This window comes from Bactrocera tryoni, chromosome 3, assembly GCF_016617805.1.
Source record: "Bactrocera tryoni isolate S06 chromosome 3, CSIRO_BtryS06_freeze2, whole genome shotgun sequence".
In the NCBI taxonomy this organism is placed as follows: domain Eukaryota; kingdom Metazoa; phylum Arthropoda; class Insecta; order Diptera; family Tephritidae; genus Bactrocera; species Bactrocera tryoni.
The window spans coordinates 15442724-15463690 of record NC_052501.1 but is presented as its reverse complement, the minus strand read 5'-3'; the positions used below and the strand labels follow the sequence as shown (position 1 = coordinate 15463690).

The window sequence follows — 20967 nt, the reverse complement described above, 5'->3', positions numbered from 1 at the left end:
GCTGCTGATTGCTTGTCAGCAGCCAAGCTTTGTAGTGCCACCGACGCTTTTGTAAAATAATTTTGGAAAATATTTTAGACGCACTTTTTTATTTGATTGTGTTTAAAATTTTTGTTTAAAACAAAATATTTTTTTGTGTGTGCTATTTCTACAAAAAAATCATATGTTAATATTATTTATAATTTTCATAATTTTTTATAATTTTTTTTATTTAATACCATTTTTTTTTCTTAAACTTTTTTTAAAATTTTTTTGTTAATGTTTATATATGTATGTACAACATTTTTTTATACAAAATTTGTTTTTAATTTTTTTTGTATAAAAAAAATTTAATACCCACAATTTTTGCCCTAACTTTTTAATTTTTAGTTTTTTTAAGACATTTTCATATTTTTGTTTTGAGTTTGCAAAATTTATTTAATCTTGCTACTGCTTATTTAAAAAAAAAATATTCTTTTATATGTGCAATTTATTCAAAAGAATTATATGTTAATACTTTGTATTTATTTCATAAATTTTTATAAGAAATTTTTTTATTTAAAACTATTTTTCTCTTAAACTTGAAATTTTGTTTTTTTTAAATATTTATATATGTATAATAATTTTTTTGTATAAATTTTTGTTTTTAAATTTTTTTCATTTTTTATATAAAAAAAATTTACTTTTTTATATAAAAGAACAGTAGTAAAAAATTGAATTAGTTAAAGCACTTCCGCTCCAATGTCCCACATTGTTTGCCTTAAATTTTTAGTTTTTAGTTCTTTTGATAAAAATAAATTTTAATATTTTTTATTTGTTTCCTGCATTTTTGATAATTTTTTGAAAGTTTGGCAATGCTTATTTTAAAAAAATTTCTTTGCCTAAAAATAATAAAAAAATATATTTAAATCGTAAAAATTTAAATATTTCGTTTCTCACATTTCGTGCATTAAATTTCTAATGTTCTTCTAGTACATTAAGTTTAATAATTGATATTTGTTTTTTTTTTTTTATATATTTTCCATAGCATATATTTTAGTTTCTCATATTATTTGTGTTATTTTTTTGTTTTTTATTTATATTTGTTTTCAATATTTTTGTTTATTTTATATATATATATTTTTTTTAATTTTGCTTTTGTTTTAACCACTTTTAGTTATATTTTTGTGTATTTTGATACATTTTTATTGTAATACTTTTTTTGTTGTTGTTTTTTATTTATTTTCATATTATTCATAAAAAAATAAATGCAAAATATGTTGTTGTTGTATCACTATACAAAGCATGTTCTCACAATTATTATCTTTAACACTTTTTTATTTTTTTTAATATTTTTTTCAACTTTTATTTTTAGTATTAATTTTAGATACTTTTTTGATATTTTTTAACAATTTTTCTTATTAATGTTTGTTATGATATTTTTATGACATTTAAAAAAATTTTTTTGTGAATAATATTATTTAGAGTCACTTATGCGCATTTCATTTATTTTTTAATTAATAATTGTTTTTAATAGTTTTTCTTATTAATGTTTATTATAATATTTTTATGATTTTTTTCTCATTTTTTTAACTTTTTTTAAGCATAATATTTCTGAAAGACACTAATACGCTTTTTATTTATTTTTTAATTAATCTTTTTTTTTAATAATTTTTCTTATTAATGTTTATTGTAATATTTTTGAAACTTGGATAATAATATTTTTAAAAGCTATCATACGCTTTTCCTTTTTCTCATTAATATTTTTTAAGTATGTTTTCTTCTTAAAGTTTATTACATTATTTTTATAATTTTTTTTTATTTTTTTCGATTTTTTTAAGTAATTTTTTATGAACAAAGACAATTTAAAGACACTTAATCGCTTTTCACTTAATTTTTTTATTGATCTGATAGTTTTTTTAATAATTATTCTCGTTAATGTTTATTATTATATTTTTATATATTTTTTTTTGCATTGTTTTTTAGTGATACAGAAATTTTTATGTATTTATTTATGTGGAATATTTTTTAATTACATAAAATAATTTTTTAACGCCTTAACATTTTTTCTTTAAGTACAAACATTAATATTTGAGCGACATTTGCTGTTTTTAATTTTCGTAAAAAATATAAATTAATATTTATAGCAATAATTTATTATTGTTAAATTATTCTTGAAAAAAATAGTATTTATAACAATAAGTTATTATTAATCTTTAGTAATTATATTTTTTTAATTTTATTTTATAGTCATTCTTTTTTAATTTTGACTTATACTTTTAAACATTTTTTGTAATACATACATATGTAAAATGATATTTTTGCAACAATTTATTATTATTTAAAATTTTTGAAACAATTTCCTGTTAATTTTTATATACTGAACCTAATCATTTAATTTTTAATATTTTTTCCTTTTATTAAACTTTTCCAACCCACTAATTCACCATTTTTGCTCACCTCTATTTGCGCTTTCAACAATTTTCAATCAATTTCGAACGCTGTCAACACTTTGGCCGCACATTTTAGCACAAGATTTCTTCTAACGCACTTATTTGTTGTTGTTTTCACTATTTCACTACCAAAACACGCTTCATTCCGCTTTTAACACACTTCATTAGTTCGTTTATTTTGTCGTGCTGCGTTAATATTTCGGCTCGCTGTTAGTATTTCGAATTTTCACTTTGTTAGTTTTGGTTTTGTTGTTGTTGTTTTACACCTTTGAAGACCTGTAGTCGTCTAGCTGCTGGCTGTTACTACGCTCATATGCTAACTGTAAGGAAACAAAACAAAACAGAAGATGAAAATATAAATAACACACATTTCTAGACAGACAAAAATATTTCACATTTCTCCAGCGGCGGCAGAAGCGTAGAAAACCGGTAACCGATAAGTAAATGCGTTTAATATAGAAATTTGTGTTACTAATTTAAGCGTGGAATTTGTGTTGCGGCGGCAGCTAATTGCCTAAAGCACGCATTTTTACAGTTCATTATGGATTTGGATGGTTTTTTTTTCACTTTTCTCACAGAGACACACAATATTTTTCAATAATAAATTATAAATATATATATACATATGTATATATATAATAATAGATATATAACTATATACATATATGTATATAGATATATTTACCTAAGTCATTAACATTTACTTCATCACTTTTCTTTTTTGGCTTTTGTTGTGCCACAATTTTAGTATCTTTAAGATCGCAGAAACGCTGACGCCGCACCAACCGTTTACAACTCAACTAAGCAACTGACGATCGCCACGATCGCCACGATCATCGGCAAATCACAAACTCTTGTCTCTGTGCAATGAAAGCAACTGTGCTGTCTCGAGTCAGCACTGCGCTCACGTTCGTCGTAATTGTTTGACTGACTCTGGAAATGTTTATTTTTTCATTCATGCTCATAAACTCAGGCTCGACTTGTCTAAATGCGTTCGGCGGTTTTCTTTTATTTTTATCGTTTTTATTTTATCTATTTTTGAGCTCCTTTTGTAGGCGTCAATGTACAAATGCAAAGTAGAGTGGAAAATCCAATAAGATCTTTGGCATCCACCCCCGCTTCAATATAAGCAAGCCTGTGACTGATTGAACGCCGGAGAGCAGGACAGGAAGTGAGAGAGTGATCGAGAGCGGCTCATTAAGTGTTTTGTATATTCCGGGAATCAGATGTCACAACATGCACAAGCAAAACTACGAGTTAAATAGATACAAACACAGGATACAAATTGTGAGATTTTTAATACATTTAAGCCGATGGAATGCGGATCAATAAATCAAGCGGGAAGGTAATGCATACCTAAGTATATAAGAGCAAATGTTAAGTAATATGATGTAATGTGAAAATTTTTTTACTTTCACTGGATTTATTGGAGCTTTTATGAGAGTTGTATGACTATTATACAAAATTTCTTTACTATTTGCTATAAAAATATGAGGGAAATATAGAAATCAATCTCTAGCCATTCGGTATGAAGTATCTTTCAAGTAAAAATTAAATTGGGAGCATATTGAAGATTTTTGAGATTTTCTCAGGTGGAAGTAACAGCATGACAAAATATAGCAGAATACTATCTCAGAACCATCTTCATAGCAACGAGTTTTCAAGAGGCAAGTTTTGCTGAAGACCGTAATTTGTCGATTCCAAGACGTTTTTATGAATGGCGATTGTCTCAAACCATAATCTGGTGGATTTTGAAAAAGAATTTGGGCTTGAATTCGTTAAGAATTGTTCTCACTCAAGAACTGAAGCCATTGGACCACCGTAAACATCGTGAATTTGCTGACTTTGCCTTGGAATAACTTGAAAACAATAACAGTATTTTTAAGAAAATCAACTTCTCGGATGAGGTTCACTTTTATCTGAGTGATGCGGTAAATAAACCAAACTGTTGATTCTGGTGCGAAGAAAATCCACAAATTATTCCTGAACAACCATTGTATTCACCTAAATTGACAGTTTGGTGTGGTTTTTGGTCTGGTGGGATCATCGGTTTGTACTTCTTTCAAAATGAAGCTGGTGACACCGTTAATGTCAATGGAGAGCGGTATAAAAGCAATATATTGGCATAATCCAATAGAGATAAAATCGTGAGCGTTTATATTAGCTTAAAGAGATACACACCCATATGAGGATTTTAACTATGTAATCTTGGTGCTGCTTTCCCATGTAAATTGTTAGACATGATTAGAACTAAGTCCTATCGAATGGAGAAGTACCGACTCGAAAACAGCTAATATGTATCTCCATTCCGAAAAAAGAGGGTGAAGTTGTGAGTAATACGCCTTTCGATAAACTAGAATTTTTAACATAAATAAGTGTAGGCAGCATAAGGCAGTCAATGAAAAGCAGAAATGCAGTATAATGCATCTTATAGGGTGGCGCAATAATCGCGTCGAAGAAATCCGTGAAATCATATTTTCTAATATGATTTTGTTAAAAACCGACAATCATAAAGCTGGAATCAGTTATATAAGGTATGGTAAAGAGAAACACATTATTTTAGCATAAATGTGAAGTTTCTTTAGCAAAGTTAGAATAGTCCGATTTCGGTCAAATATGCACCGCTTGGTTCCACAATCTCAATACCATTTGCAGGTAAACTCATAATTGCACTGTCATTGGTCTTGGTAAAAATCTAGGCGATTGGACTCCCAAGCTTTCTAGAGATGAAGTTTTCACCAGAAATAAATTCGTCATATACAGGCACAATTTATAATCAAGTGGGGACAAGTTCGAACTATAAGGTGTTTAAAGTGGAAGCATTAAAATCAAGTTCCTGAAACATTACTGGAGTTTCTGGCGAGTAACTATCGACGTGTATCGTATAGCCTTGTCTTCATGAAACACAATTCCTCTAATATTGGGCAATGTGACCGCTTCTGAGTGATTTCTTCCCTCAGACAGTCCAATCGTTGATAGCATAGGACTGATTTAAAGCTTTGGCCGCTGTGGAGACACTCATAGTAGAAAATTTTTTCTCAACCTCATCCAAAGTAGTCTAATGTAACATATTTGTATAACTTAAGCCGATAGGGAGATAGAGATTACTAAAGCCATCTGTTGAAAAATACTGGATTTTTCTTTTTCTAGACCTTAAGTTATTTAGTTCCCAACTACCTACTGAATCATTATTGGGATTGTTTTTTGTGATTTATTTTATATTTTTTTAGGAATTTTTTTATGCACATTACAGTGCAGTAAAATTTTAAATTTTAAAGAAGTTCCAATACGAATACTAGACTAGACTTCTACTCAATTTAGTCGTCGTTGAATAATTTCAATCTAAATGGAATCGCTTAATAATTGAGGCTCAACTGTTTCTTTCATCTAACAGCCAGTTTTCTGTAGCTTCTTTTATGATATCTGAAAAGTCTATAGACTTCTGAACTTAATATTTGGTAGCCAGGACTTATGAATCATGTCAACAAGCCGCCTAGAAACTAATCTAGTGTCATGAAGACCTCGTTTTATACCCAAAGAGCTGGGAACTACAAAACATCGACTCTAGTCTTCATTCGCATGTATCATTGTATGAAAGCAATGAAACGAAAACACGGTTAACCTCAAAATGAAGACGTAGAGTGTCGCAGTTGCGGTACAACCGGTATTATTCATTACTGCCACTTTGTTTTCGTTGTTTGTTGCAAGACCGCAAGCCGGTAATGCTCAGCTTAGTATTACCACTGTGTGCGATTGTTGTTGTAGACAGAGTTGCTAGTAACTCCAACTAAAACACAATGAGTCATCGCACAGCGTTTGGGGAGAGCTTAAAAATGGCAAGAAAGTAAGTTGCAGCAACAGCGAAATGAACGCCATAATAAAGAAGTAAATAAAATATCACAACAATTAATTTAGCAACAAAGGGAGGAAGTTCGCGGTTTGTTTCCTACACTCCGCTTAGCGGTCTTTGACGGTTTTGTGTGCCATAATTCCCATTGTACACATAAAGCGACTACATAAAAGCTTATGTACATATGCTGTTGTTGTTGTTTGTGATTTCTTTGACTTTTTGTTTTGTGTGTCTTATTCTTTTTTTTTTTGCTTTGGCTTTGCGGTTGTTTTGTTTCCCATAGTTGGCATTTGATATATACGTCAACATATATATGTATGTGGGTTTGTGTGTATTTATTGCATTGCCGTCTTTCGTGCCATTGTTCACCAAGCATTTCTTGCTGATTTTATATTTATTGTTGTTGTCGCAATGCTGCCTACGTCTGTCACAATGTCGGTACTTTACTGCTTCCTTCTTATTTGTTTCCCCCTACAATGCAATAGCAACAACAACAACAGCAGCAAAGTAACGTCTGTCACTCGCTTGCCTTACAATTGAGTTTGGTTGCCACAAATCAGCCGCGCTGTACACAGCGCCTGCGCCGCTCCATAAGCTCCGCACCCACAAACAATTGAAAAATCACATTCACAATGAATGCTGGCTGTTGTTGTTGTTATTTTTTACAGTTTCTGTTTTTCTTGTTTTTATTGTATTTTTCTTCTGCGCTTACGCTGTGGCCTACGCTTCACTTGGAGCACGACGCGGCGACCACAGCGCGGCACAACGCGGCCCAGCGCGGCGCAACGAGGCAAGCGCTCGCCGGTGATTGTTGGCGGCGTGGAGTCAGACTAATTTTTTTGTTATTTTTGTTGCTGTTATTCGGTTAATGTTTGTGATAGTTGTAGTTTTTACGCTAGCCTCTTAGCTGCATGGCTTGCGGCTGTTAGCCGCGCGTAGCGCGAAATCTCTGAACGCTGGAGCTGTGGAGAGTAAAACTCAGACCAAAAAATACAAAAAAAAAGCTAAACAATGAAAGAAAACCAGTAGAAAACACTGAGCGCTACGAATCCGCGCAGCAAACAGCACGGCGGCAGCAACAAAAACCGGTATGTGGCGCGGCGGTGAGAAGCAACAATTGGGAGAGCACGCGTGGGGAAGCTGCGCTGCTTGTTAAAGAGTACTGGAGAGCGCAGCGCACAGTCGAACTGTATAAAACAACAGCAATAACAACGTCGTGCTAGCGCTGACGGCGCATTCCAAAGCGTGCGTCAACTGTGACAGCGACTGCGCGGCGACAGATTACAACAACATATTGTAGAGCAGGCGTCGACATCGACACAAAAATCAGCGCTTAGTTTTTTCTGCTGTTGTAATTGTTGTTGTGATGCTTATTTTTATTGCTGCCATTTGAAGCGTTAGTGTGGCAGTGTAGGTGTGTTTGTACCGCCACCGCGTCGCTTGGCCTCCTTCCGCGTGCGCGCCTGCGCCTGCCAGCGCTCCACACGTTCGCTCATAACGTCAGGGAAATGGAGTGGAACGCGCGCTGTTTAGACGAAATCACTACACATGCGCGCGCGCACACACACACATATCCACCGCGGCACACACTCACTCATGTCGCGCTTAGGCGTTCGATCTAGTTGAAACCCGAGTCAACTATTACAAAAACAACCGCTGTCGTTGTAAATGCGATATTTTGCAAAATAAAAATTGCGCAGCGACAGCAGTTTGGCGACTTTTCTTCGCGCACAGCCAGTTTTCGAATGTCGTCGTCATAGCATCACCGTATGCAATTCAAGATCGGTCATCGATATCACATCGTCAATGCTGATGGTGAAGTTAATCACTCAAGCGGCAGCTGTCAAGCAATCAACCATAAATAGTCACACACATACAGACATACGGCTATCGATGTACATACATATGTATATCGGATCAAGGCAACCGGCATACTTGATATATAACCGGACCGGACTCGGCGATGGCATTTCAACACGCGAAACAGCGCTGCAGTGGCTCGAGCGAAGGCTTTCCATACGGCAATTGAAGCGGTGCACAACACCGGCTCGCTATTAGTCAATCGGCGCAATCGATCCAATCACACATTTATCCCACTTTCAGTGCAGCCATTCACCGCGGTAAGCGTAATATGGACAGCGGAGCTTTCTAAGCAGCAAAGCTGCAAGGCATGCAGCCTTCCGTTCGATCAACCGGCCAACCGGCAATCCATATAAGCATCAGAACATTTAGTGCAACTGGTATATGAATGCAGAAAATTATATATATGAACATTTCTAAATTATTAGGGGCGTCCTTAAATGTGTTCACAATACACTATAATGACTTATGAAGTTCCGAAATGTATATTTATGTGATATCATTCCCTAAAACTGAGACAATATATATTAAGTAACAGAGAAAGAAAAACACTAAGTTTTTGACCTATTTACGGGATCGGAAAATTTACCTTTGTACGACGCACCCTAATGATAATATGAATAATATAAAATTGATAGAGTTTTAGCATAATCGACAATCCATCATTGTATGTATGCAGTTCAAATGATATTTGAATGAAATTATCAATTATTAGGGTTGTCCTCAAATGTCAGCGATACAGTTTTAGACAAAAATTTATTTTATTTTTAATCGTTATATCAGTACTTTAATTGCTAAGGATGACACATGCAAAATTTTCTAATTTTTCAGAGTATACGGAGTTTGGACCTAGGGATGACAAACACCAAAAATTTTCAATCGGCACGATATTTTGAATGAATACATCTAGCCGTGCAAAATTCACATTAATACAACTGGAAAACTATCACTAATTTGGTTTTTCAAGGACCACCCTAATGTTTTTTTTATTTATACACTTTTGTTTATACATATTTATATAAAACTGTCCGTTAAAGCAAGTTATCAGACATTTTTTTATTTTTTTTAAATGACCACAATTTTGACCACAAACCCTAATGTTAATGAAAGTCTACCAAATTTTATATTTTATAGATATCTATACTGTGATATTAATAGCTACACAATTTAAACAGTAAGATATCGTTCAATTGTTTTTTTTAAGAACCACCCTAATACATAAGTTTATAAATCTACTACCATATTTATATTTATCGGCATGTTCGACCAATTTATCAAGAAAAACTATCATGTCTTCAAAAATTTTATATTTTTTAAGGATTATCGAAAATTGAAACTCACTTCGACACACCCTAATGTGCTTTAATCGCCACAAATTTTTTACTGTTAATGTTTCTGACCTTAGTATTATTGATTCAAAGTAGTGAAGCCGAAAACTCTTATATTTGGTTTTAAGAACCACCCTATTGCACATTTTTATATAACTACTCCTATATTTACCTATATTTATATTTATATAAGTCTGATCATTCAACGAAGCACAACGAGATTCTCACTGTGCTCCAGCAAACCACCAATGTACCACACCAGCGGTAATTTAGTCCGGCAGTCAGCCCACTTACAAGCATAGATCATGGTTACCCACGTGTGTATGTGTGTTCCTATTGTGGTCCAATAACTAAATGAATCGGTTGGTGAATGTGTCGCCGCTAATCAATAGTCAATAGACAAGTTGTGGCCAACCGCCATTAATACGCGTATACAAGTCATTTGTGCGTTTGAATGACCGGATGAATAACGGATGGGCGGATGAACAAATAGCCAGTTGGCGGCCGGTGGATGGTGGATGGCGGCTAGCGGTTGACGGTTGGTGGTCGGTGGTTACCTGTTGAACGGACGGATGCTTGTACAATGAAATTGTACATTTACTGAAGTGGGCAAGTGACGAGGCGTCTAAACTGTTTAACTGGGAGAGAAAATTACACAGGAGACAACTCGTGGCCAGACCTTTGATGGCTCAATAAAAATAGTTTCCCCAAGTACAAAAGTGCTGGTAATTGTGTGACGAAACGGTGTGCTGAGCAACGATATGTGTGGTTGAGGTGTGAAGTGGGAATTGAAGATAGTAAGACTAGCTTTGAAAATGATGAACGGGTCGCAGCAGTGGATCAGAGAATTTGGACTTAGCTGAGAAATTCATTACTTATAAAAGTTGCCACTTCGCAAACTCAACAACAATACTTTTGATAGGGCCCTCCAAAAATGGTTTATGTTACGCATATGACTTAAGACCACTATTCTTCAACTCATACATTTATACTATTAGTATTAGTATTAGTTGGTTGGCTTCCAAAAAATCTGAAAGTTGATCAAACTAAGTTCAACTAATATTTTAAGATGTAGGACTAGGAATTACTATACAAAAATAAATACACCCATATGAGTAAGGTTAGGTTAGGTCCAATAACTGATCCTTAAGATGGGGATCACACATGAACCGTTGAATATGGTCCTTTGTGTAGCTGATCTTCTAAACGGCAAAACGCTGACCGCAAGTCGATTAATTTCTATTCCCAGTTGGTTAGGCCACCAAGTGATTAAGCTTTGATATCGCAAAGTGAAAATCAGGCAGGACGTGTTGAGAGCAGCGACTAGTTAGAACCCCCAAACTCGGGAGAGGCTGGTCTTACTGAGGCCAAAGAGCTCTCAGAATGTCTAGCGATCTACCTTGGGCCTAAAGGATCATGTCATTCGAGCCATAATGAATTCTTGCCATGTTTTGATGCACGAATTTCAAAAAAAAGGGAAAAGTTCTATAAGGTTACTGTATAAGGTAATTGAAAATTGATTAATTAACAGCGAAATATTTGCAGAAGCTACAGATGATTAACTCAATGAAGTTGCAACGTTCCCAAGAACAGCAAAAAACCATTATGATTGTGTGAGATTAAGTAGCTACGATTCGTCAAAACTGGGATAGTGGTGAGTCAAATTCTGTTACCAAGTTTACAATGCAAGGAAAATGCGAAGAGATAATGACATCCGCAGAATAACTCTTGCCAACTGATGCTACTTCAGACTGAGTAGGCAATTGAGAAGTAAGATCCTTTGTCGACGAACAAAGACCAAATTCTACAAGTCACTCATCGTCCCCATCCTGTTATATGGTGCAGAGGCATGGACGATGACAACATCTGATGAGTCGGCGTTACGAGAGAAAGGTTCTGCGGAACATTTATGGTCTTTTCTATAGGTTGACAACGGCGAGTACTGCAGTCCATGGATGAGCGGCTAAGCTGGCTAGATCATCTCGTCCGGATGGATGAAAACACTCTAGCTTTGAAAGTATTCGACGTAGTACCCGATAGAGGAAGCAGAAAAAGAGGAAGACCTCCACTCCGTTGGAAAGACCAGTTGGAGATGCTTTAGGTTGCTTTTGTAATCCCCAATTGGCACCAAACAGTGAAAAGGAAGAACGACTGGCGCGCTGTTTTAAATTCGTCTTTAACCACGTAAGCGGTGTCTACTCCAATAAAACAGAAAAAGATTGAAGCAAAAATGGCCATGAAAATATCCATTTTGATAAATGAAAAAATTTTTAATATTGAAAATGTTTTTAATAAAAAACAATCACAAAATCTGCGCAAAACTTTCACAGTTAAGGAATGTTAATTCAAGGCTTTAACAAAGCCACCCTCCAACTGCTGTAATAGTTCGGTTGGAAGTCTTCTATTCACTTCTGTGAAAAAGTGGTAAAACAGGGGCAAAAGTGTGAACAAATAAGCAAAACTTTTTCAACAGAGAGCAGTGACCTTAAGAACTTATCTATAGGTATGAAAACTTTAACTTCTGAAACCGAGTGTTTTAACCCGGAACTGGTATAATGTTTAACTAAAAAAATTTAATTGCACTAAGAGTAGAGAAAGTTCATTATTTGTAGATTCCTAATATTCATATTAATCCCTATTGACCTACGAATGATTTGTCATAAGAATCTGTAATCGGAGCCAATATCAGAGACTTTATTTAGTTTTAAACGAAATATTAGATAGTTTCGGGATCTCTAAGGAGTGCATATGAGGCAGTTGTTATGGTCTATACAATTGTGTGTTTTCTGTTGAATAGAGACGTATTGCAATCGTTTGATTCTCTTATGATTTCTAGTCAGTTTACTAAACTTAATTCATCCCTAAATACCTGACCAACTCAGAGAAACGCTAACATATTCTCTCGCACTTTTTCTGATTTTTCGGGGTTGTGCATACAACTACTTGAATTTGTTGGAAAGTTTGATTTAAAGTAAATTTGTTACTGCAAAACTTATCCATATTTCTGGCATAATAGAATATTACTTAAAGGCTTGATATTTTCTATTGTGTTTTCCTCACCAAAGCGGTGTAGAGTTTTTCCAAACTAGTAACTTCAGATTAAACTTTATTAAACGGTAGGTTTAACAATACACTGTATTCCAAAATCTAAACTTAATTATAAAACAGTCTTTAACTTCACCAAAAATACCGTTCTTGTGATCAAATGCGATCTTCGATCGTCCGAAAATACGATAGTCGGCCAACATCAAGTGATTGAATTAAATAAAGAGAAACAAACACTCGGCACATAAACTTAACATCAGCTGATGGGCTGACGTGATGAATGGAGCAATATTGTCATTGAATGGATATTAGTATGGAAACGCCACAACCCGCAATCACACCACAGCAATCAGCAGACGCGCATTGAAATTCATTAATAAATAAAGCAAATACAACAATAAATTATTGAAATCACAGAAGAAGAATTTTTCTGCGAACATCACCGGACAGCATCAGAGAAAACAAAGTAGCTCCGGCTGGACGGTCACTCAGTCAGCCACAACAGCCGCAACGTTGAGAAACTTAATACCAGTAATGGCAGGAAAAAAATTAAACAAGCGACCGCACCGCGCTTCGCCGCTGGCATTGCGACATACAAGTAAAACAAGCGGATAGGAAACCGCGCAATCAAGCGCGCATACAGACATACACAAACAAACAGAGAAGCATTGACGATGGCGGCGCGCAATGATTTCCAGTTCGTTTCAGAGCGCGCGGCTTGCGGTGAACAGCGCGCGTTTCGCAAACGAACAAAAAAAAAAAAGGAACCAATAAAAAAACAAAAACAAAACGGCAAAAAATCACGTTTATACCGTTTTCATAGCCGCGGCGGTATGTGTGTGGATTTTTCAAGAGCAAATCTCTGTTTGTAACGCAATGCGATGCGCAGCGCTGCGCGGTAGAGCGATGTGGTGCGCTGCGCTCTAGTGCGGTGCGGTGCGGTGTGGTGCGCTGTCAAGTGTGGTGTGCTGGTACATCAAGAGTACTTATACATGAAGTGAGCGCAGGTCTGCCAAGGCGAGTGGGGGAGTTTGGGATGCTGCGCGCGCGTTGGACGCGGCTTGGAGTAGGTGAGTTGGCGCAAAATGTAGAGTGAAGTGTAGTGAAGTGAAGCGCTCGATTGATGGCCGCACAGAATGCTGAAATACAATATACACTTGCATGCACACACATTTATACAAACACATTTCGATATACATATATGTATGTGTGCTTAAGCGCTTGTGGTGACTAGCTTTTGGAAGTTTTCGGCGAGCGCTGCGCTATGTTGGGCGCCAGCTACCGCGGCTACTCGCTGGTGCGCGCGCTGGCAATGAAGTTGTAACTTTGTAAATTTTTTATTGTTGTTGCGTTTTATTTTTATTTTTTGCATTGTATTTGCTTGCGCTTGAATTTAAATGCTGCTGTGGCGTATTTCACGCGGACGGTTGTAGGAAGTAAGCGATTTTGTTGGGTGCGAAATAATTTATTTTGTTGTTGTTTTTAGGAGGATTTTTGCAGAAGTGTTGATATTTACGCATTAAGCAAAAATTTAAGTTTCTTTAATATTTTTAGTTTTATTTTGAGTTTTCTAAAATTATTTTTTTAATTTTTTACTTAAATATTTTTTTAAGATCGGATTATTAATTTTTTTATTTTTAATTAATTTTATTATTTATTTTTTTATAATAATTTTTTTTAATTTTATCAATTTTTTTTATTTTAATTTTTTTTTTGATTTTTATTATATTTAGTTTTTATTAATTTAATTTTTCCAATTTTCTCTTCCGATCTTTTTATTATTTTTATTTATAAATACATAAGTATATATGTATATAAATATATACATACGTATATGTGTGCATATATTTTTTGAATGTTATTTTTAGGCTTCGGCGACGTCACTTATAGGCGCGTTGGTAACTGCCATAGCAACCAATACACAGGCGCGGCTCAAGCGCACACACACTACCGCACTGTTTGCCTGTGTATTGGTGTGTATTTACAGTGAAGAATGCACGTTTGTCAATTGCACTCAGGAATTTCTTGTATTTTTCGGCTTTTTATCTAATTTTTTCAGATTTTTTGTGGCTTGAAAAATCTAGTAATTACAGTGATGCGCAAAATTGTGCTAGTTAATGAACTTTTGCTAATATTTTCAACTTTTGCCAGGCACTTGTATATTATTTACGGTATTTTTCCACAACTAAGTACTTATATATTTATAAATATGTATATAGCGCTGCATACGAAAGCGGCATATTTGTATAATTGCACTGCGTAATTAAGAAACCGCTACGTTATAGACGTAAACGTTAATTTTTTTGTAATTAATATACATATACATAAGTACTAACGATCGTTGCGGCGTAAAAGCGTTGTACTCTGTTAATTCTTTCTAGTAATTTTTCGCTTCTTTCATCTCGAGCCACATCTTTTCGTGATATTTTCTTCAATTAAGTGCGCGGCGTCGTCTCGCGTCCGCATAGCGCTTTGCTTCACCAAGTAAGCAACAAACACAGACACAATTTTTATACACACAACACACACGCACACACCTATACATCAAGATAAACATATACAAATATAAACACACAAGCGCGCACCTTCAAGTGTAGACGGCAAGCAAGCGGGCCTGCCTCAAAAACAACAAATTAGTAACGCGCGCACACGCTCTAGCCTCGTTGCACGTAAAACACCGAAAAACACGTCCGCAAACAGGTAAATGCGCTGGCAAACTATTTGAGCCGCACTTCGATTTTAGCGAGCGCACCGCCAGCAAGCCGCTACCAACTAACAGCTCCGACGCGCAGTTGCTCACTCAGCGCGTTGGCTGTTTGTATATGTGCGCGCATGCGGCAAGAGCGCGCCGCCTTGCAGCGCAGTGGCATTTTCTTTGAAGAAAGCCATAAGCTATGCGCCAACTTATAATAGAAATTCCTTGCAACAGCCACTTGCAACAATGTCTCCGCCTAATGTGTTGCAAATTATAAGCATATTTTACTCGCTGGCAACCGCTTTCGTGCATCTGTCAAGCGCACTTGCTGGCATTGGCACTCTTTCCCACGCAAAGAGCGTGCTCATCATTCATTAGTGCTGCGCGGTGTGCTCGCGCAGTCACTTTTTCCCACGTCCACTACTAATACACACACATTTCCTAAAACACACATGCATTACGTCTCATTCGAACATCCAGCGAATCGGTAAATGTCAATAACAGTCAGCTACTCTCGGCCGTTTTTGTTCGTTAAGTGTTTGTTGCCTCCACACTGGCACTCGTATTATTGGCACTTCGTACCTGTTCGCTTCGAGCTGATTCATTCGTGCGCTTGGTCGATCGTTGGTATTTCGAATTTTTTCTGGTTAACAACCTTTTCTCATTCGCTGCATTGTATTTGTGTTGCGTGCTCTCCAACTCTCACACTCTCTGCTGCTTATCTTGCTTTTACCTATTTGTGTGCTCTCTCACCTGTATGTGTGCTGTCACTTGTATGTGTGCCCGCACTTGTATGTGTGCTCTCACCTGTATGTGTCTGGAACTCACCTGTATCTGTGTGTCGGCGTAGTGAGTAACAATTTACCTGTTTTGTTGTGTTCTATTCGCTACGTTGGCATCAGTTAGAGAGCGTTTTAATGTTTAGATACGTTCAGCAATACAAATACACTTAGTCAGGTAATATGGGCCGTTATTATTGGTTTGTCTCTTTCCACTTACTGTTTAGATAATTTGGCCGCATTGCCAACTATTTCTTGAATTATAGAAACTTGTTTGTGTATTGTTTGGGTACAGTTTTTGAAAATCTACGTGGAGTAACGGAAATTTCAAAGAGAAGAAGCAGGATACAATTTTAAAGATTTTCATGTCCGAACTCAAAAGATTATAATTTCTCTCTCCTTGTCAACTGCTTTGTAAAATATTCTGATTATTTCTGTTTTTGTTTTGGTCAAAGTTTTATCTTGAAATTCCGGAAATTAAGTGAGATCATAGTAGAACTTAAAAGATCTAAAGCAACTAATTTCATTCTGAAAATTCCTTGATTCCAAAATATGAAAGTTTTTTCCTAAATGAATCGAGCTTCGATGAAAACAATTTTTCCGCGTTGCCAACTATTTACAGAATTTTTTAAATTTTATTTGTTTTCTTTGGGAACACTTTTTAAAAATGTACCTAAAGTAACGGAAATTTTAAAGAGAAGAAATACCATAAAATTTTAATGATTGAAAAATTATGCTTGAAAGGTCCGACCCTTAATAAAAGGACCCCTTCTAGATCCGACAGCTGTTTAGAATACGCTTATTCTTTTAGTTTTTTTCACGATCCAAGTCTTAAGCCAAAATTCACAGAATACCAATAAATTAAGTGAGGTCATAAGAGTGCCTAAAATATATAAAGGAACTGTTTTATTTCTGTAAACTCCTTTATTGATTCAAAAAAGTGGAAGTTTTTTTGTTTCTTCAACTAAAATTAATTATTAAATTTTTTTTTTTAAGAAATCGTTCATTGGGGCGGAGCTAGATGTTATACTGGCAATTATGCCGAAATTCATTTTCGAGTGAAATGACAACTTGTGAAACTTACTCCTTAAAATGTTTGTTAATTTTTTAGTCCCAATAATTCAAAAGACCAAATTACTAACCTAAACTGCCTGAATTTTGTTGTGGTGGAATTTTCTATCAGCGTCCAAACACCAAGCAACAGTTTGAGAGCCAATGATGGTAAGTTGGTTCTCAAACAAATAATTAGCAGAGACACGAACCATATCCAACACACGTTACCATACTTCCGGGTGTATTGAGAGTGTGCGTTGCCGTAGTTTCCATAGTTTATTATTTTTGCAAAAAAACTTAATAATTACCAAGCATCACATCATGACAACGAACAGAGCTACATGCATATATACATACACACTTAAATTTACAATACCTCTCAAGTAATAGGAATAACAGTGGATATGGACTACAATAACTTCCAGTACTAAAAACACTCATTGATCAAATTCTTAAGTAAGAATGAAAGCTGTCACAGATGAGCGAATAAAAGCCAATATTTTATATTTGATATACAAACATACATACATGTATTATTGTGATATAATAAATCGGTGTTCCCATATATGTACATATGTATGTATATGCCTAGGTGACATGTAGGACCTCAGTTTATATAGAGAAACACAAGCAGCTAAGTATGCCTTTATAAATATAAACACGTAGATATATATTCTATATGATTCAATACATCACAGTCGATTATTTATTACACGTGAGCTATAAGAGCCACAATAAAAGCGCCCTCAATGCTAATAGCACGCCTGTTAGGGTCATAATGCCAACAATAATATGTTTAATCATAAATAATAAGAAATATACATTCACAAACTCCGCATTAATGCACCTATAAAATGTATGCCTGTTCTGTAAATAAATCAAATACATAGACTTAAATGGAAAGGAGGATATTTAAAATAAGGGAAATGGGCGTAAGTAACATTTTCACTTTGCTTTCTACAATGGAGTAAATATAATTAAGATTGCTAAATAGTCGATTCTTATTTGTATATATACATTGTGACAAAAAAGTAACCAGAACTGGTGAGTAAAACGCAAAATATTTAATTATTCAGCAATATTTATTTTGTCGCCTTCAAAGTAATCCTCACCACTTGAAATACACTTATGCCATTTTTTCAGTCCTCGAAATACTTTTCATAAGCACTTCTTAGGATAGCCTTCAGCTCCTTCGTCGAATTTTGTTGTATTGCTTCGATCGACTGAAAGCGGTTTGCATGGAGCTGTATTTTCTGTTAGGGGAACAAGAAAAAATCACGCGGAATCAAATCTGGTGAACATGGTGGATGATCGTTGATATTTATTGCGTTTTTGGCTTTAAATTCTGTCAGAATCGTGGCTCGATGTGATGGTGCTTTAACATCGTGTAAAACCCATGAATAGTTTTTCAGAATTTTTTTTGAGCGGCATTGGTGTTGTTTTTTTCGATATCGGCTCGTTTTCTTCCTCCGTTCCGATGATTGTTCACTTATTTGCGTGTCAAACTCATAAACCCATGTCTTATTGGCAGTTATATTGCTCTCCATGAATGTGGAATGGGAATCCGCACGATCAAGCATGTCCAAAGACACGTTTACAGTACTCTTTTTGAAAAAAAAATCACCTTTATTGAGACGAGTCGAGCAAGAACGCGTTTCATACCCAAAATATCCACCAAAATCAATCGAACTGGTTCGCTAGAGAAAGGCTCTCTTGCCATCTCTGTTACACTTGTCTGACGATTTTCAAGCGCCATATCTTTATATTCTTTTGATATTTTGATCAGTTGATCTCTTGTTGAAATCGACCAAATTGGACGACTATCTCCGATACAACCGGTTATTCGGATTTTTTAAATATATTTTGCATATATGTATATGAGCCCACAGTTCATGAAACTATTAATGATTTTTTAGATATTCTCTCATTTTCTTTTAAATCTTTACTTTACAAAAATCAAAATTCTAAAACAAAATAAATGAAATTTTTTTAGTATTACATTTTAACTGTAATTTGGCATCCTCTGACAATACTGTCAACATTGATTCCTATATTTCATCACTTTAAATCCATATTTCTTACACTGAACAGTAGAATCCATAGTCGTTTGTAATAAAAACGATCGATATCAGTTCAGCAAGATTTTTTACTCAGCATACCAATAATATTAAAGCAATCTACAATATGAACCGTACAAGTCATCTAAACCAAATAAGGTATGTAAATGATTACCGCGACGAGCTGATTCGATTTAGCCATGTCAATCTGTCTGTATATATACGAACTTGTCTCTTTTTGAGATATTGATTTGAAGTTTTCACACGTTCTTTTCTCTCAAAGAAGCTGCTCATTTCTTAGCATGGCAGATATCGGACCCAAGTTCTTATATCGAAATATTTTCAATTGATAAGGTTTCCTCATAAAATTTGACATATAATAATATCCAAAGCATTGGTATAATTTCGGAAGAAACGGTTCAAATCGGAGCACTATAGCATAAAGCTTCCATACAAACTGCACGATCAAAATCCTATAACTGTAAGGAAATTTTCTTTTAGTTTGAAAAGCTATCTCCACGAAATTTTGTGTAGATTATTGTGCAAAGCAACGCTGCAATGCCCGTAAAAATCGAAATCGTACACTATATGTACTAAGTATAACTACTCATTGACCGATCAAAATCTAGTTAAAGACATTTTTGTACACTTTTATGCTATAAAAAATCCTATTGTGAATGATATTATAGCTTCGGCGTAGTCTAAGTTAATGGGGTTTCTTGCTTTTTTAACAATTTATGTAGCTGCCCTCAATTGCAAAAAGTAATTTTCTTTCAAATAAACTGTTGTTTAGCTAAAAAGTTTGGGCTACTCCTTTGACGCCCTTACTTTTCCTTTATATTTTTTATATACTTCCCTAAGTACGAGACGACCTTTATTCCTTTATTGTTTTACTTTTGAGCTTTTTTAATGGCAAACGCCCAGCACGTAATCGCATAAATGTTTAAGAGTTGCGTAAGCGGAAACGGAAGTCAAACACATATGAGCAGCAAAGTCATAAGCAACCGCAGTTTATAACAGTTACATACGCAGGACGCAAGCACATAACCATAAATTCAATAAATACATATTTTTTTCTTATACGCTCCGATATGTAAATATGTTTTACTCGGAGGGTAGCGATAAAAGTAAGTATTTCGCAGACATTGAAATCAAGTTGCTTCCAGATTTATATCTATATACATATATGCATGGGGATGTAAATAAATCGTTAAAGGTCATAAAGAGCGCTTAGTGATGAGGAGTGGAGGCACATGCGAGGAGTCAGTAGCTTACTACAAACACACACACACACACAAATCTGAAATAAGTCACAGCAATTAAATATTGCTTTGGTGAGGATCTCGTGCGCTTAACGAGAAGTGCTGCAATAAGTAGTCCTTTGAGGCCATAAAATGTGAAAGCGTTTCACGGATTTGGATTCAAATTTTATTCAATCAGCGCAACCGTCACAGGCGTAAGCAAACAGTTACCATAACATTCGTGGCAGTCAGAGATAACTACCTTCAACTCACATATACACGTACATACACATTCATATAAAAAATATATATACACATAACTATATGCACACGAAAAGCAACACCACACAGCTGAAAGCGCGTGAAACGCAGCTTCGGTCGTAAAAACCTGTTGATTTAATTTACTCACATTTACAGCTGTGTCTTGTGCTTTTCTCCAACAATGTATGTGTACATATGCGTTTGAAGCAACAACAACAGCAACGCGAAAGCTCATAAAAACTGGGTGTCAGTGATAAAACTTTCCGCTGAAAACTTCTTCGCATTCTATTTGACGACTACTTTAACACTCGCGCCTGCCTCGTGGCTCAGCCGTGCCGTGCTTTGCCGTGCTTGCCGTACTCTGCGTGGCTATGTGTTCTGCGACAG

At 35.1% G+C, this 20967-nt stretch overlaps 1 long non-coding RNA gene across 1 annotated transcript; it reads right to left on the bottom strand.

Annotated features, from left to right (window-relative positions):
- Nucleotides 1–109: 109 nt before the first annotated feature.
- On the bottom strand, nt 110–15194 carry LOC120771035. Its single transcript, XR_005704948.1, has 3 exons — nt 15080–15194; nt 2419–2731; nt 110–148 (listed from the first exon to the last, which is right to left on the bottom strand). It is a non-coding gene; the product is annotated as an uncharacterized LOC120771035 (long non-coding RNA).
- Between the last annotated feature and the right edge of the window lie 5773 nt (nt 15195–20967).